Source organism: Aedes aegypti, chromosome 3 (genome assembly GCF_002204515.2).
Source record: "Aedes aegypti strain LVP_AGWG chromosome 3, AaegL5.0 Primary Assembly, whole genome shotgun sequence".
Classification (NCBI taxonomy): Eukaryota; Metazoa; Arthropoda; class Insecta; order Diptera; family Culicidae; genus Aedes; species Aedes aegypti.
Window position 1 is genome coordinate 211,623,392 of NC_035109.1, and position 12,937 is coordinate 211,636,328.

At 34.2% G+C, this 12,937-nt stretch overlaps 1 protein-coding gene across 3 annotated transcripts in view; it reads left to right on the forward strand.

Moving 5' to 3' along the window:
• The window catches only part of LOC5572136 (potassium channel subfamily K member 18), a 170,134-nt gene that overhangs the window by 78,505 nt on the left and 78,692 nt on the right, over window positions 1-12,937 (forward strand). The window lies entirely within an intron of this gene.

Genomic DNA, 12,937 nt, shown 5'->3' on the forward strand with positions numbered 1-12,937 from the left:
TGGAAATTTTCTCGACTTCCCAGGGCATAGAGTATCTTCGTACCTGCCACACGATATACACATGCAAAAATGGTCATTGGCATAGTAAGCTCTCAGTTAATAACTGTGGAAGTGCTCATAAGAACACTAAGCTGAGAAGCAGGCTTTGTCCCAGTGGGGACGTAACGCCAGAAAGAAGAAGAAGAAGGTAGATCATATCACAAAAAAGTTTGATAAATCATACTCTAAATTTCATGTAAACACCACTTAAACCAGTGTTTTATACAACTTTGGCGACCTGTTGCTAAAAATTGTGACGTGTTGGAACATTTCTGATAACGGCATCAGATTCAGCGACCCAAAATCTACTAGAGACACATAATTTGATCCTTGAGACACGCAAAATTGTCATTTTTGTTACGCTGTGCTATTGAACATTTCGTGAAATAAGCATACTTTTTTGACTTATATTCCAAACACTTAAGGCCAACAGTGATTTGAAATGCACCTGATAGGCATCAATCAGCTGATATTTGCTAAAATTTTAATTTCTCTGCAGAGTCTAACTGTTAGTTATTGGGTGGGCTGATAAAATGGTTTGTTTAAACTAGTTTAGTATTGTTTTTACGTAAAAGTATGAAACAACACTTTGATTAAAATTCCCAACAGCACAAATAATGCATATTCAAATGAATAGTTTCGCAAATAAATTTGTCTAAGCTAGTTTTACTGGTCTTGAACTAGAGAATCATCACTACTCTCGACATATGAAATAGAATGGAAGACATTAAAATTGAATAGATTGATTGACAGCCATTTCTCTGTAATTTGATGACATATTTCAACCGAATCGCCATATAAAAATGGGGCTTTAGGACATTTCGTCGAATGACATTTGGTCGAAACGACATTTGGTCGAATGGACATTTGGTCGAATTGCTTTAAAACATTTATTTTGGTCGAATGGCGTTTAGTTGAACGGAAATTTGGTTGAAAGCTTATTTTCAAATGTTTTATTGAAAGATCATTCGGTAAAATTGATTATTGTTTTCTATGTTTTGCAAAGTTGGTGAGATTATTTTTTTGAACATTCTGAATCATCCACTGTTTTTGAATTAAAATGAAACATTTTATGTAGTCTTATTTTTAAAATTATATACATCTTTTTATTTATAAGTTGAAGTTATGCCACAATCTAGTATTTCGATGATTATCCAAATGAACAAGTTTTGTTGTACATTGGCTGAAATATTTCATACTAGTGAATTTATTATTCTTTGAAAAATTGCTTAACATTACTCAACGATGTATTATGTTGTTTTTAGTAATCATTATTCTTTTGAAATGCCATCGTTTTTCTTAATAATAAGCTGATCTTTATCTGATAGAAGCATTTGAAGATAGTGCTGGGGATCTTTCTTTGAATTCCGGGTTTTGCAGCTTACGGATTCGGGTTAGAATTTTGAATGCGGAAATCAGAATTAAAACGGCAGGAAAAATTTGCTTTAAGGAAAACCTTTATGGCAAAGTGAATGTAACGTGTCGGTAACTCTACTTATGACCAATTGGCTTGCTGTGACTTCCGGATTATTAACATTCCTCAAGCAAATATATAGCTTTGCTGACAGTGTTGATGACCTCGGGTGAACAACATAGTTTGCAGTAGAAGCTTTGAATCATTAAAAATGAAAATTGAGCTTATTCTATGTATCGGGAGAGAAAAGACAAGTTGACTGAGGCGACAAAAGTCGGCTTGCTTCCATTAAAAATAAGCTTATAAGACTCGGACACCGTCTTCAGTCATTTAGCTGCACAGACTGTAACTTAACACTAGACAACGGACAAGCATGCTACAATGGCACAGCCGAGAAACATTCCAGACGAAAAGTTTTAATAGCCGAAGCGGGAATCAAATCCACACTCCTTGACTCGATGCGGCCGAATGCTTGGTAACACTAACCGCACGGCCACGAAGCCCAAACAGTCCATCTCGAATCGCAGAACATGCCTGATCGAAAAAGCACAATGAAACGTCAAAAACGCAAGAAGTTGATAAATATGTTGGGAGAGCGTCCATCAAATTGAATAATAAAATTTTGCTAATCGCATATACATTATTGTTAAAATGGCTGATATTTTTCAAATTATTCAATTACTCTTGTATTAGCGACAAAATGCTACTCTCAACGGTCAGACTAAACGTAAAACTTTTTTCCATACTATTTAGTTTCGACCACTATCTTTTATACGAAATGTTGGTTCGACCAAATATCATATACATTCTGTGAATCTATTACATTTGGTCGAAAGACATTTGGTCGAATGACAAGTAGTCGAATGACGTTTGGTCGAAAGTACATTTGGTCGAACGGACATTTCGTCGAATGGACATTTGGTCGAAAAGGTTTAGTTGAAACAGAAAGCATATAATATTTGGTCGAACCGACATTTCGTGGAAAGAATAATGCTCGAGTCTAAACAGTATTTAGCAAGAAAGATTGAATAATTGAAAAAGTTTCAGCCATCTTACCAACAATCTATATGAGATTAGCAAAATTTTGATATTCAATTTGATAGATGCTCTTCCAAGGTATTAATCTACCTCTTGCGTTTTTTTATGTTTCATACTGCTTTTTCGTTCAGGCATGTTCTTAGATTCGAAATAAGCTGATCTTAAATGGAAACAAGCCATCTTTTTCACTTCAGTCAACTCGTCTTCCCTTAACCGATACATATAATTAGCACAGTTTTCATTTTTTATAATCCTAAGCTTCTACTGCAAACTCTGTTATTCACCCGAGGTCATCAGCACTGTCAGCAAAGCCATATATTTGCTTGAGGAGTGTTATTAAGCTGGAAGTCACAATCAACCAATTGGCCATAAGTAGAGTTGTGATTTCCGCATTCAAAATTCTTATCCACGTCCGTGAGCTGCAAGAACTTTACTTTACCAATTTAAAGAAAGATCCCGAGCACTCTCTTCAAATGCTTCCATGAGATGAACTGATTTTCATTACAAAGAACGATGATGTTTCAAAAGAATAATAAACGAAAAATAACATTATGTTCACATCGTTGAGTAATAGCATAACTTGTTGAGCAGTTTTTCAAAGAATGATGATATTTTAAAAGAATAAAAAATTCTCTAGAGCTAAAAATTTCAGTCAATGGACAAAAAACTACTAAAAACTACATTTGAATAATTATTGAAATCCTAGATTTTGGCATAACTTCAAAATACAAATAAAAAGATGTATTGAATTTAAAACTAAGACTGCATAAAATAGCCCATAATTTGTTCAACAACAGGTAATAATTCAGATTATTCAAAAGAATACGTTATCTTATCAACTTTGCAAAACTTAGGAAACAATCATCAATTTTACCAAATGATTCCGTTCAACTAAACATCATTCGACCAAAATAGATTTTCCAAAGCCATTCGACCAAATGTCCATTCGACCAAATGTCATTTCGACCAAATGTCCTTTAGACCAAATGTACTTTCGACCAAATGTCATTCGACCAAACGTCATTCGACCAAATGTCATTCGACGAAATGTCCTTAAGCCACTTTCGAAACTATGGCATTTGGTCGAAAGACATTTGGTCGAATGACATTTAGTCGAATGACATTTGGTCGAAAGTACATTTGGTCGAACGGACATTTCGTCGAATAGATATTTGGTCGAAAAGGTTTGTTTGAACAGAAAGCATAAGACATTTGATCGAACCGACATTTCGTGGAAAGAACATGTGGTCGAATCTAAGCAGTATGGAAGCAAAGTTTTACGTTTAGTCTCATTATCGTCGTGAGGAGCATTTTTCCGCTTATACACAGAGTGATTGAATTATTGAAACAGGTATCAGCCATTTTACCAACAAACTATATACGGTTAGAAAATTTTGTTATTCAATTTGATGCACCCTATTCTCCCATCATACTGATTAATATGCTGCTTTTTCGTTTTAACTGATCTTAAATAGAGACAAATCAACTTTTGTCACCTCTGCCAAATCGTCTATTCTTACCCGTTACATAGAATAAATACAATTTTCTCGTTCAACTTTTCAAAGCTTCCACTGCAAACTCTGTAATGCACCCAATGTCATCAACACCGACAGCAAAGTCATAAATTTGCTTAAGGAATATTATTCAACTTTTTTTCCTTGAAGCAAATTTTTACTGCCGTTTTAAGTCTGATTTCCGCATTCAAAAATCTTACCCACGTCCGTGAGCTGCAAGACCCGAAATTGAAAGAAAGATCTCGAGCACTCTCGCCGAATGCTCCCAGCAGATGAAGATCAGCAGTTCATTACGAAGAACGATGACATTCAAAAAGGATAATGATTTCAACAAATTATCATGTTCACATCGTTGAGCAGTTTTTGGCAAAGAATGATGGTATTTTGAAAGAATAATAAATTCACTAGATTTAAATATTGCAGTCAATGTACAAAAAACTACTTCTAAAAAGATCATTTGAATAACCATCGATATCCAATGCCGTTTGAGCCTCTTATTGTTAAGATTGTTTATTTTGAAATGTTTTTAGAGAAGATGAAGAGGTTTTTTGCCTTTTTGAGAAAGATTTCGGTTAGAAATCACTCAAAGGGGTTTTTCCATCTTCCAAAATTTCAAGTTAAAAATAAATAAATAAATAAATAAATAAATAAATAAATAAATAAATAAATAAATAAATAAATAAATAAATAAATAAATTAATAAATAAATAAATAAATAAATAAATAAATAAATAAATAAATAAATAAATAAATAAATAAATAAATAAATAAATAAATAAATAAATAAATAAATAAATAAATAAATAAATAAATAAATAAATAAATAAATAAATAAATAAATAAATAAATAAATAAATAAATAAATAAATAAATAAATAAATAAAAAAATAAATAAATAAATAAATAAAAAAATAAATAAATAAATAAATAAACATCGATATCTTAGATATTGGCATAACTTTAAATCATTAACAAATACATAGACGTATGAAATTTAAATATATGACTACAATACAGGGTGTCCGCAAATTATCCGTACAAACTTTGAAGACCTGGCTCTATACAATCAAGCATAATAAATTCAATATTCTTGCATGGTTTTAAACATTGGCTTATTATATTCTTAAAAAATAAGTTTGACACATTTCCGATTTCAAATAATTGCAAAACCAACCCAAATGTATTGAGGTGTCTTAAAGGGAGCTGTTTTCCGAGGTTTATGACGGAAGAGAAATGTCCATAGAACTCACTGGATTTGAACCGTACAATTTTCTATTTCCAGTCTAACTTGAAGCCACTAACCTGTAGATTACTTCAAATAATATAAGGACATTTGGATTCATCTCTGTTAGGTTTTAGGGATAACACATCCCCAGTATGACTAGCGGCCCTCAGAAAAAACGTCTCCGAAAAATTTAAATTTGCCTATCTCAGTAACAAGCAATCATTTCGAAATTTTCTAAAGTTGTATTTAGTGTTAACATATAGATGTATTATAAAAGGTACATGGACATTGATTTTTCATTGTTTTCAATGTGAGATCATCTTTCCAATATTTTGCTGTTCGGATAATTTGCGGACACCCTGTAATGTCCCATTTTTCATTCAACAACAGGTAATAATTCAGATTATTCAAATGAATCCGTCATAGTGCCAACTTTGCATAACTTAGAAAACAATAATCAATTTTCCCAAATGATCTATCAAAAACTATTTCAAAATAAGCTTTCGACCAAATGTCCATTCGACCAAATGTCCCTTCGACCAAATGTACTTTCGACCAAATGTCATTCGACGAAATGTCCTAAAGCCATCATATTTGGTCGAACCGACATTTCATGTAAAGGATAGTGGTCGAATCTAAATAGTATGGTATGGCATTTTGTCACTAAAAGAGTGATTGAATAATGGAAAAAGGATCAGCCATTTTCCCAACAATCTCTATAATTTTTGTTAAATATTGTTATTCAATTTGATGAACGTTCTCCTAACGTATTGATCAAGCTCTTGCGTTTTCAATTTTTCATGTTGCTTTTTCGTTCAGGCATGTTCTGCAATTTGAGATAAGGTGATCCTTAATGGAAGCAAGCCAACTTTTGTCTTCTCAGTCAACTAGTCTTCACTTACCCGATACATAATATTAGCATAAATTTTCATTTTTTATAATTCATAGCTTCTACTGCAAACTCTGTTTTTCACCCGAGGTCATAAACAGTGCCAGCAAAGCTATATATTTGCTTGAGGACTATAATTAAGGTGCAAGTCATAATAAGCCAATTGGACATAAGTAGACTTACCGACACCTAACAATCACTTCGTCATTTTCCTTAAAGCATATTTTTTCCTGCCGTTTTAGTTCTGATTTTCGCATTCAAAAATATTGCTCACGTCCGTAAGCTGCAAGACCCGGAATTCTAAGAAAAATCCCAAGCACTCTCTCTGAACTCTTTCATCGGATGAAGATCAGCAGTTCATTACGAAGAACGATGACATTTAAAAAGAATAATAAATAATGAAAACATCATGTTCACATCGTTGAGTAATCAAATAAAAACTTGTTGAGCGGTCAAAGAATGATGATATTTTCAGTGAATAATAAATTATAAATTCACTAGAGCTAAATATTTCAGTCAATGTGCAAAAAACTACTTCTTAAAAGATCATTTGGATAATCATCAAAATCCTAGATGTATGAAATTTATAAATTTAGCTACATAAAATGTCAAATTTTTTATACACTAACAGTTAATGATACCGATTATTCCAAAGAATACGTTATGTTACCAACTTCGCAAAACTTAGAAAACAATAATCAATTCTACCAAATGATCTTTCAATAAACCATTTGAAAATAAGCTTACAACCAAATTTCCGTTCAACAAAACGTCATTCGAGCAAAATAAATGTTCCAAAGCAATTCGACCAAATGTTCTTTCGACCATATGTACTTTTGACCAAATGTCATTCGACCAAACGACATTCGACCAAACGACATTCAACCAAATGTCATTCGACGAAATGTCCCAAAGCCCTCTTCCGGTAATACAGCCTCGAGGTGCTGCGCGTACGCAGTTGCAACATCCGGTTGCTTAAGCCGCTCTAGGTCATGCCGGGGAGGCCGTCGGTACCGTACGTTGTTAACGACTGAGAGTTTTGGGCGCAGTTTAACCATCACCAGATAGTGGTCAGAGTCGATGTAGGTGGTACGAATAACCATATTCTTGGAGGCGGCGAAATCAATTGGTTGTAGGCCTTTTTCGTTCGTCAGCCGGTGGGCGCTGAACTTTCCAATAGTCGGTCTGAATTCCTCCTCCTGACCAACCTGAGCGTTTAGACTTCCTATGACGCGAGTATGCGTGTGTTCCCGATAAAGTTGAGAGATTTACAGTTCCACGTACCGAGCTTCCAATCGCTAGTTTCTTTACGTAGCTGTGATCTTCGCCGATTGTCCCGATGTGTATTCTCTAGTTGATAATTCGTTGCTTGATTTATAAACTTCATATCAATGCTTGTTATTTTTTTAAATATTTTTAGCATTTTTGAAGAATTTTTAAAATATTATTTGCGAGAGTGTTTAAGCGTAATGCGGGAAACAACATCAAATTGATTCTTAGAGAAATGGAAAGAAATAGGATCAGTGTTCCCTTAGTAGACAGTCTCCTATAGTCGCACTAGTGGCTTTTTGCGGTCGTTTCGCTATAAATCGTTCCAAAATATGTTTTTGACACGAAGGTCAGGAGCTACTTATCTAAGTACCATTGATACACAGCTTGATTTTGTTCAAAAATGATCGAAATAATTAGTTTTCCTTAAAATTTAAGCTCCCTTGCACCTATACTAGACCTATTGTTCCTATAGTAGCACTACTGAGAGAAACTATTTTTTTATCATACGAAATTATTGATGAATTAAGAACTTTTTACATAAAACGAAAGCTATAGATCCGAACTTTAAAGGAAAATATGAAAGTTTCGTTAATATACGATTTTGATTTGTATTTTGCTATCGCCATGATGCTAGTGCTACTATAGGAACAGAAATTATAAATAGTACTACTATAGGCACATGTGTTCCTATAGTGGCACAAGCGATAATAAAAACAAACACATGAGTTTTGGTAGTTTTCATATTTTTCCTACAAAACCAAGATAGAAAGCTTTCAGATGATGTGAAAATAATGACGCTAGTGTTATTTTTCGATTTTATACGAATATTTGTTCTTAGGTGTGCGGTTATTGGTATATCGACCCTACCAAGAGAATTTTCTGTAAAAAAAGATAGATCTGTAGAGTACTCTCTGAGAAATCACTAGATATATTCCAATTGAATCCAGTATAATTCCTCATGCAATTTTGTGGAATATTAGGAGGAATACTTAGAGCAACAACTGGAACATTTTTTTGTAGGCTGTCCTGGATAATTTTTGCTTCGAACTTTTCAATCAATCTTTGCAGAATGTTCAAGAGATTTTCCTAGAACTTATTGAAGGAATCTGAAGAGAAGGTTTTGCAAGAGCATCAAAGGTAAAGTTGGAAAAATTATTGACGAACTCTCCGAAGAATTTGTGGGAAGAATCCAGATGATTTTGAAGACATTTTTGGTAAAACCCCTGGTATGTATTGTACTACTTCTTGAAGAATTATTTATTCCAGAAAATCCTGATAAAACTGTTGCTGAATAATTGCATGATATTTAAAACTAACAATTGGAATTATTAAGTAGAAAAAACCGTTTTGACTCATATTACGAGCACTTAAGGTCAACAGTGACTTTAATTGTATCTGATAGGAATAAATTAGCTGATATTTGTTAATTTTTTTATTTTTCCGCAAAGACTTACCGTTAGCTGTTGGGTGTGCCGATAAAAATGTTTATTCAAACTTGTTTAGTATTGTTTTTACATAAAAGTATGGAACAACATTTGGATTCAAAAGCCGAACACTGTGTTCATTCTGTCTCATATTCCGAACACCTTGATTCATATTCCGAACAGCGCGAATAAATCGTATTCAAATGAATAATTTCTTAAACAAATTTATCAGAGCCAGTTCTTGTAGTCTCGAACTAAAGAATCATCAGTATTCCCGAGGTATAAAATATATTGGAAAACGTTTAAATTGAACTGTAATTGACTGCTATTTCCTGGTAGTTTCATGACATATTTCAGCGAAATATTTCAACCTAGTCGCCATACAAAAACGAAGTGTTCGGAATATGAGTCTGTTCGGAATTTGAGACAAAACGGTATATCCAAGAAGGAGAGATGTTTACAAAAAAAATTTAAGGCATTCTCTGTCAGAATACTTTAAGAAATTTTGATAACCAATTTGAAAAAGATTCTCCGAGAACCTTTCTGTTAAGATCAGAAAGTCAAAAGACACTTCTAAAAAAAACTGTTGAATACAGTAATGACCCGATTTTGTCTACCCCCGATATTAGCATCTTTTTTGACCCAATTTTGTCTACGCCCGATTTTAGCATCCTTTTTGCCCAATATTGTCAGCCTTAAAATTGATATTTATTTTAATCAGGGTAAGCTCGTCTTAACTGCTGCATAAAGTCAATTATGACCTTGGCCACGTCCATACAATAATCTAAAGACCAAAATTTTGAAATCTGAAATTTTCAATAATTATTCATGAAACTGATCAATGTTACTTTGCATCACGGTACATAGAAATTTGAAGTAAAAAAACACAATGTTTATATTAAAACTAAGTCCTTCAGTTAAAATTAAGCTTGAAACCATTCGAAAATTTGTTTCCCGATTTAGCTCTTTTCCGATTTTGTCAACCCTAAATTCAGCAAGGGACTGACAAAATCGGGACATTACTGTATTAATTTTCCATGGGAATCGAAGGAAGAACTCAATGAAAACTGGGTAAAAAGTTTTTGAAGGAAGCACTGAAAAAGTACGGAAATAACTCATAAAGGAATCTGAAAATTCTCAGAGGAATCTTTTAAAAGCACATGGTTTAATTACTGAAAAGTTCGTTGAAAACCACATAGGACATTCCTCGCTAGTTCTTTCGATGAATTGATGAGACTTTATTTACTGGATTATTTGTGTAATTCAAATCAATATTTTCTGTAGTGAAAATTCAAATTAACAAATGTCACTAATGTGCAGCGATATGAAACAATATCACAAACAAATGATATCAATACAAATCTATACAAACTACGAAATTGGTTCAAATCGTGTTTACTGCGACCATTATGACTTCTCTTAAACATAAATTTGCTAGGCTTTCCCTTTCCATGAAAAACACGAAGCCCCCTCCAGAAAAAAAATCCATGCTACACCAATGCTTACGGTACATGTTCTATAACAACTGATTATGAAAACAAATCATTTTAGAGTAATACATCCTGCTATAAACTTGTCTCTTTCGTCTGGTTAGGAAGAAAGCTTCCGGTCCAATTTCAAGACTCAGCAAAGCGCTTGCATGTCGTAATATAGACGCAAACCCATGAAAAACGACCCAAAACGTTTCTGTGCTCAGGATCAGGGCTTCGAAGATTCCGCCAAGAAGATGCTCGAAGTGAACGAATCATCGAAGGTTGATCCCTAAGCATGGAACGACGATATGGCCACCAACACTCCGAATTTTCAAAATATCAACACCCATTCTAATTAAAATAATCATAAGAGTAAACATCACGCAAACTGCATTTATGTGATGTAAACATAAAGTAGTGTGAATTTAGTTTTCAAAACTTGAACATTTATGTTACACTCCAGTGCAAAAGTTTGGGTTCACCCCCTCAACAACAGAAAAAAGTGTTTTGCCAATAACTCTCTGATTACACATCTAATTGAAGCTATCTACACATTCTTAAGTAAATGATCGTAGATATTCTGACAAAAATATTTTTCCAAATTTTGTGATCTGAATTTTTCCTTGGTAGGTTGACAAAAATTTTGATTTTAGCGTTACACAATAAATGGACGCAGACTCCTAACATGACAACACTATAGTAATTCACAAACATGATTTTATGGATATGAAGCAAATAAAAAAAAGCAATTATGTTCAGTATTTTTCATAAAACTTCATAACAATAAATTAACGATTACCAAAGTTGATCCTAGAAGTCGCACAATTCAAGGATAGGCTGCTTGGACACGCGAAGCTATGATGTAGTAAATCTTCATGAAAAACACGGAGTGTATCACAGTCGATGAAATATGTATAAGTCAGTTTAGGAATTCTATTCAGCGCACAGATTATCCCGGGGGAAGCTCATAGACATACCTTTGTTGGCCGAAAGGTATATGACCTATGCCGCCGTATCAGCCACCCAGTACGACGATTGTGCACCAGTTGTGAAGGGAAGACGCTCCCACCCAAAGATCCCCCGTATCATCCATCTCTCCCACTTCGGAGATAATTGAAATTCTATAAATGTCGCTCGTTGGGCATGGCAGGAGAACATGGAAAAAATGAAACTACTTCGTCACGGCTGTTGACAAATTCAATAACGGAGACGGTTCGATGTAATGTTTTGCTACGTGGAAGAAATCTAAAACTTTTACAAATATTCTAATGTGGTAGGGCTCTTCAGTATATTTGAGACAAAACTGTTTTGTCCTACTGCCATAACGGGAAAAAATAAGGTTGCGAATGCACAGTCCAAAAGAAAGCTGAATTACCCTTGGGTTCTATGAGTAGAACGATTCATCCCATGTTGGAATAAAATTTACCCAAAATATATTTTTGATTTTTAACACCTTCCTTAGACGAGTGGTTAGAGTCCGCGGCTACAAAGCAAAGCCATGCTGAATGTGTCTGGGTTCAATTCCTAGTTGATTCAGGATCTTTTCGTAATGGAGATTTCCTTGACTTCCCTGGGCATAGAGTATCATCGTACCTGCCACACGATATACGAATGCGAAAATGGCAACTTATTCTCAAAAAAGCTCTCAGTTAATAACTGTACTAGTGCTCATAAGAACATAAGCTGAGCAGCAGGCTCTGTCCCAATGGGGACGTAATGCTAAGAAGAAGATGATGAAGATATTTTTGATGGTGGGCTAGTTTTTTTAATAGTAATTTCCAAAATTATTTCCCCGACCTCAACAAAATGAAACGCCGAGAACCGAGCAGCTGAGAGCTCCATCATTTTCAACACCGAATCTCGGTACTTGTTTTACCAAAATCTTCTATTTTCTACCGAGATTCGGTAAAGGTTTTTCGAGAATCGGCAAATATTTACCGACATATCAGATGTTGGATTGCCCAATTTTCAAATGGTTAGTCTAAATTTAAGGATAAAGATAATATGATAAAGATAAAATGTACATCTTTAGGTATAAGATCCGAAGGAAATCAAATAAAAATTGTCGACCAATATGATACATTCAAATTTCTAGGATCCTGTCATGAACACAATAGCACTTTTCCCAAAAACTGACAATGATTTAAAGTTCTGGCTAAAAATTTTAACAATTTCCATTTCATAGCAGCAGCTATTCAAAATACATCCTAGAATTAAATGCGGTAGCTACTCTCGTAGGTGCTGACGAACAAATACATATCCTGCATCGTGAGTGGAAACCCAAGATCCTGCAACGAAATCTCGAAAATATTTTCCTACTCGTATCTCACTGCATTTCGTACCGGTACAATTGCAACAAAAAAGATTCCAACAACCAACTCCAATGCCATTGGATCTTCTTGCTCGTTGGAAAATGCTGACATGTGGCTGGGTGATGGGGAAACAACGTGGAACAAGTGGTTACAAGTGTTTTGTTTTCCCGTCTTGGGGCATTTTATGCTGCGCTGATCCCACTTGTTCCAATGTAGCCTCCCAGCATCGAGTTGTCGGTAGCCTTTGTTTCTCTTTTCCGCTCGAATGTCAAGCCGTGTAATTTAATACATATCTACCACTCACTCTGTTCATATTCTTTCTCTCTCTGTTTCATGGT